At 41.6% G+C, this 6,403-nt stretch overlaps 1 long non-coding RNA gene across 1 annotated transcript; it reads left to right on the forward strand.

Moving 5' to 3' along the window:
- The first annotated feature begins 5,075 nt into the window (after nt 1-5,075).
- On the forward strand, nt 5,076-6,149 carry LOC140554045 (uncharacterized). The gene is made up of 3 exons (XR_011979587.1): nt 5,076-5,187; nt 5,278-5,298; nt 6,090-6,149. It is a non-coding gene; the product is annotated as an uncharacterized lncRNA (long non-coding RNA).
- The last annotated feature ends 254 nt before the right edge of the window (nt 6,150-6,403 follow it).

Consider the following 6,403-nt stretch of genomic DNA (forward strand, 5'->3'; position numbering starts at 1 on the left):
GTGGTGTGAATGTCCTGACACACTGTCATGGCCACCACACTGCCCTGCCTTATCTCTCACTCGTTTAGTGCGGTGTGGTGAAGTGACTTATTGAAAGTACTGTTAATGCTTAAAGATGAATTAGCAAAGCTGATAAGTTTCCCCTAACACTTATATGAAGTTATTGGCTGTTTTAATGAAAAGCAGTATACAATACAATATGTGGTAACTCAATATGGAAATTCTACACTAATATCCTAATTAATACTAAAGTATTGGTATGATGTCCAGATATAAATAACCCACAGCAAAAAAAAAAATAAATAAATAAATCTACACATTGTAGAGCAAATAGTGCCACCTTTGTATCATGTGTTTAACTCTAGCGCCCTCTGTTGTTCCAACAGGTATAGTATATTCAGTCCAGCAAGGCTTTGCAGTACGCTGTTCCTCTGCGCAGAGCTGTGTTGCCGTTTATGAGGGAGGTCTGAATGTGGCTGTATGGAGGGGGGAGGCAGGAAGGATGTCTGTTCTGGTGGAGGTCCCTCAGAGCTTCTACAATCGCACTCTGGGGCTCCTGGGCCTCTGGAGCTCCAACGTTACCGACGACTTCCTCCTTTCCAATGGTCGTCTGCTGCCTTTTCCTGACAACAACACTCCCTCTGAGGACAAGCTCACAGTCTTTGGACAGTCATGTGAGTGGGTCATACAGTCGATGAAGCCATTGTCCCCACCTGATATTGGAGTGGTCCTGCTTCTTGATTTTAGCATTTTCCATGCTCTAAACAAAAAGAACCCAATTAGATTCTGACATAAAATAACCATTTACTAAATAACCTAGTTAATAACCTACCTAATAAAAAAATTATAAATTACTGTAAATGAGATCCAGGTGAGGATGAGGTCCAGACCACTAATGCTCATTCCTTTAACTTAATACAATACTGTAAATCTATAAATAACTTTCTATATTTGTTTTCTTTGCAGTTACCAAATAATACACTGTAGGATGTTGATAACTATGAATGATATGGGGTTAAAGAATCTTTACATACCGTGTGAGCTCTGTACTACATCAAGTATTTTGGACCCATATTCCAAGCCAAGAGTCTGTCCAAAACCTTTATTTTTAAATTATATAAAAACATTAATTTAGGATTTGGGATAAGCTAATCGGGTGTGTTAGAGCCAGGAAAACAATGAAATCCACTGAATAAGGTTACTCCAAGCTGAGGATTGGACCGGTTTCGCTGTAACAACATAGAGGAGATCTATGTTTGCTGGTGTAAAAGGGTTGAATCCTGAAATACAAATCTACCTGTGTCTGATTTCCCGTTGCTACATCCTTTTATGGAAACATAACATCTAAGCTTCTTACGGGGTTTGTGTTTACCCGTTACCATGTCTCTCCTATCCCACAGGGGCTGTGCCTGTTCCGGAGAGTCTCCTGTTCTCTGTGCCTCCCCTGACACCCTTCCAGCCTGCGAGCACTGAGGAACTAATGTCGTCAGTTAGCCCAGTCGTTCTGGCCAGACATCAGCAGACCTGCCAGGGCAGCATGCAGTGTGTACATGACATCCTGGCCACAGACAACACTGCCCTGGGACTGCAGACCCTGCAGGACCAAAAGAAGTTACAAAATCTCACTGTAACCATTGGTGAGAGATGCCTTGTTGACACCCAGCCTCATGGCGCCGAGGGCTAGTTTCCTGGACAGGGATTAGACTTAGTTACAGAGTTTTATTTTTTCTACTTAATGGGAAATGCTGTGTAGTCTAGGACTAGGCTCCTATCCCTGTCTGGGTGCTTCAGGTGGTTATTTGAGTGATGACCTAGAGGAACCACCCTTGGTTGCATAAAGAACCAAACCATGAATCTAAAGAACCTTTAAATGGGTAAATAAATCAATAAATAAATAAATACCGTACATAAAGAAACTTGATCTAAAGCCATTTGAAGCACCTTTATAAAGTATTAATATGTTAAATGTCTCTCACTTGTCCTGTGCAATTACCTAAAGCTGTCCTTCCTACAAATCCATAAAATCCAGAGAGGATTGGCTATTTTAAGAAGAAGGTTAAAGGATAATTTAAGCATGGCCTCTGTTTTTTTGGCTGTCCGTGATTACTTGAAACAGGAAACATGCCGCCCATGGTGCGGGAGCCCACGGTGATCCGCGGAAAGGTGAACAGTACAATGAGAGTGCAGTTTCTATCTCAAGACGCTAACAGAGATGCATTCAGCTTCTCGCTGTTGCCCCCACGACCGCCTCAGGCCACCATAGGCAGTGGTAATGTCACCTTAAAACCACAACTTTAATAAGTTGCTCATTGTAGCTTCTAGAAAACTACACCTAAAAAAATGCACAGTGATCCACAACAGTGTTTCTTCTTACTGCAGGCGATGGCGTTCTGGTCTGGACTCCACTCAACATTCAGCCTGTGCTGCTGACCGTGCAGGTCAGTGATCAAACATCCAGTTCTCTGCTCAGCCCCATCCTGCAACTGTGCAACTGTCTGAATGGAGGAAGCTGCCAGTACCAGACCGTGGCCGAGAACCATCTGCAGGGCAAGTTTCAGGTAGTCAGCATGTTTTATTCAACAGTTAAACAGTAATTGTGTGTAAATGTGCAGAAGTACACAATGTGGACAACAATATTGGGACACCTGCTCATTCATTGTTTCTTCCTAAATCAAGGGTAATAAAAAAAGAGTTTATCCTGCTTTTGTTGTAGAAACTCTCTCCATTGGCCAGGGAAATCTTTTGACTGGATTTTAGGCTGTTACTGTGAGGATTTGGTTGTATTTAACAGCAAGAACATTAGTGAGGTCAGGATGTCGGGTGATCACCACCCCACCTCATACCCAAACTCACCCCTCACCTCATCAGCACCATCATTCCAGAGAACACAATTTCGCTGCTTCACAGCTAAATGCTAGGGGACTTCATACCTCTCTAGGCCACACCTGGCATTAGGCATGGTGCCAATAGGTTATCTGCGCCAACAAGTCCTATTCTATTGGCAGTACTTGTCTACAGGGACTAGACAAGCTGTGTGCGTGTGCATTTGCACATCTGTATCGTCAATATGCAACCTAAAATAGCGGATACATTTATTTGAAAGAGTGTCCACAAACATTTGTGCATATAATGTATGTTTTCTGTAGAGCACTCTGGTCCCTAACCCTGACCCTGGAGGCTCATTGTCCTGTGCATTTTAGTGTTTTCCTTGCTCCCAGCGCACCTGACCCAATTAATCAACTCATTAACAAGTGCTTACTGCATAAAAAATGTGGGTGTGTCAAAGCAGGACACACACTAAAGTGTGCAGGGCAGCGGCTCCCCCGGACCTGGGACGGGGGTTGATGCTGTAGAGGATTTGTCCTTATTTCCGCGTAGAAAATTACCCACAGAGAGGCTTTTTGAAGTTTTTGGAGGGAACACTGGCTGAGATTGGAGTCAAGGTGCACCAGTCAGGGGTAAACTGTGTATACAACTAGCCTGTATTGGAGTGCAGAAGGAATTCTGTGGGAAAAAATTCTATACATTTCTTATAATAATTGTAAAATGTATCATTCTGGTTTTGCGTGGCACACTCGTAAACATACCAGTAATGAAGCCTCTACTTCAAGGGTTTTTAGTATATAGACTCAAGTCAAGTCAAGTCAAGTCAAGTCAAGTGGGTTTTATTGTCATTTCAACTACATACAGAGTACACAGTGAAACGAAACAACGTTCCTCCAGGACCATGGTGCAACATAGACAGTGCATACAAGACACAAGTGCAACACAAACAAACAAGTGTGGACAGACAACACAACACAGTACAGACCAGAGAATAATAAATAATGACGGTAGTGTGCAAATTGTGCAATGTGCAATAAATAGAGTCCAGTGAGGTAGTAAAGTTATTAGTGCAAATGCTTGTGCAAAAAAATGCTTCCCATGTTATCTGGGGTAAATGGTTGGAAAGAGAGAGAGAGAAGGAGAGTGTACATGTACCAGAAAGATATCAGTTCGGAAGTTAATTCATTAATAGAATGCATAAATGGGCCTTTGCCTGGTTAAATTTATATCCATATTGAAGAAAATTCTCTTATTCTTTAAAGAACCTTTTCAAAAAAGCTCTGCATTGCACCAAAATGGGTTCAATTATCTTTCTAAGACTGTAAAAACCATTTAGCAGTAGGAACCATTCAGGAACCTATATTTGTAAGAGTGTGATGCTAACCGGCTCATTCTTCCTCCACTTCCACTTTATTGTATAGCTGTTGCAGTAGGCTAAGTCGTTCAGTCCGTTTCCTTCATTTCAGTCCATACACCCACACACGCAGTACCTCACCATCTATTATTGCAATTCTTATGTTCCAGGTTGTGGGGTGCCTGTGCCCAGCGGGGTTCAGTGGCAAGTACTGTGGAAATAGAACAGATGTGTGTAAAGGCAAGCCCTGCTTCCCTGGAGTGGACTGCTTCAGTCAGAGAGAGCCAGACAGCTTCACCTGTGGAGTGTGCCCACCTCCTACTGTCTCTGAGAACAAACAGGGCTACAAGTGCTTTGAGAATGGTTAGCATCACTCACTTTATCATGAAGGGTGCACATTTACTAGCATATTTGAGGTAATATGATAATTGTTTAGAACCTAAAGCCACTTAATCAAAAAATATTTATGCAGAAACCCTGACAAAATATGTATTTGCTTGTTTTCCATACTTTTTTGGTCAAAAATGTATAGGTTTGTATTAATGAACATTATTGACAACAACTGGTGTTTTACTCTACACACAGGCACTTTACACACATACATGCACACACCATTGGTAAAGTATCTTTCAGTACTGCTCATTCTCATTCTCTTACTCTGTTTTCCCCAGATTTCTGTCTCCCTCCTTTTCCCGCCCCCTGTCACACAATGGCCAACTGCTACAGCACTGGTTATAACTACACGTGCAGCTGTAAACCTGGCTTTACTGGTGATGGGAAAAAGTGCACAGGTACACTGTACTTACTCACATATTCTCCCCTAAGCCCCATATTTACCTTACATGCCTGCATCCACATGTCCATATGTACTCTGCCATATACAGATATAGATGAGTGTCAAAACCCTGCAGCCTGCCCTAATGCCAAGTACGAGTGTGTGAATACGCCTGGTTCATCGCACTGCTCCTGCCGCTACCAGAGCACTGGGTCTGAGTCTGATGGGTGTGGTAAGAGAAGGTTATTTTTTATTTAAATAAATAAATGTAATAGTTCAACAGTTTTATGATATGCAAATTCTTTGTTTTTGCCTTTTTTAGGTGATTCTGCTAATCCTCCAGGTAAGAACCACCTAATGGTGTCCTAGAATTCATCTGTTGTGTATCTTAAGTTGTCAACTGTTGTATAAATAGTAAGTGGAATTAAAAGGTATTAAGATGACTTTAAAAAGAAGCCTATTTACAACCCTGTTATTTTGCATCAGAATGAAACATTCTGTTTTTTTATGGGATAACAACCACAAACAATGAGCTTGATTATGCATAGTTTTATCAGTATAACAAAAACACTGTCCTATAATGAGTCTTACTGGATTACGCTGCTGTCCTCTCAGCACAGTGTGAGTTTTGAAAGCTGAAGAGACTGTAGCCAAGTTAGCTTTTAGCCGTAACCCCATTCGCTTCCACCAGGTGTGGCTTTCACAAGTCTTACAGGTTGTAGTCAAGTTTTTTATTGGAGAAGAGAACAATGAAGAGAAGAGATGGTAAAAGCTAGAGTCAACTAGCCGTAGTTTTTAGCCTAATTTGCTCCTACCAAATTTTGCTTTGTTACATGTTGAGTTTGAGCTCCCCCTCTCCGACCACTGGCACAGGAAAAGCAGCTTTGACTAGAGCTAAACAATTTTCGGGGTTTGGAGTTGTTTTGGGTATTCTGGATTTCCTTTTAATGGAGGACACAACCATTCTTGGGGTTCACAATGGGTCACTTCTATGTACTGAACTCTCATTATTTAACTATGCCAAGAACTATGCCATTCTCCATTTTATCCAGGGTTCATTTAAATAATGCATGGAACAGCTTCTGATTTGATGTCTGTTAATCATGCTGTACTGAGATGACTTTTTTCCTTCAGGTTGGAATGTTTTTAATGTGTCCATGGCCTGGAATGATGAAATGACTGGTCAGCAGCGACTGACAAAGGTGAGAGAGGAAAGTGCTTGTGTCTCACCTGGTTTCCGCATGTTAGCCACTTAGCCTCCCTGATTGGTGGTCTGTTTTCTGTAGTTAGTGACAAATCAACTATACTACACACATTTTCACACAACTTCAGACTTCCTCCAGACAACTGGTTTAAGAATTTATTGTTATACCAACAACAGTATTTGAAATAAATCATGAAACCTCAGAACTGTGACTTGTCTTCCGCAGTTGGAGCAGATCCTTTCT

The sequence above is a fragment of the Salminus brasiliensis genome, chromosome 4, assembly GCF_030463535.1.
Source record: "Salminus brasiliensis chromosome 4, fSalBra1.hap2, whole genome shotgun sequence".
Taxonomy (NCBI): Eukaryota; Metazoa; Chordata; class Actinopteri; order Characiformes; family Bryconidae; genus Salminus; species Salminus brasiliensis.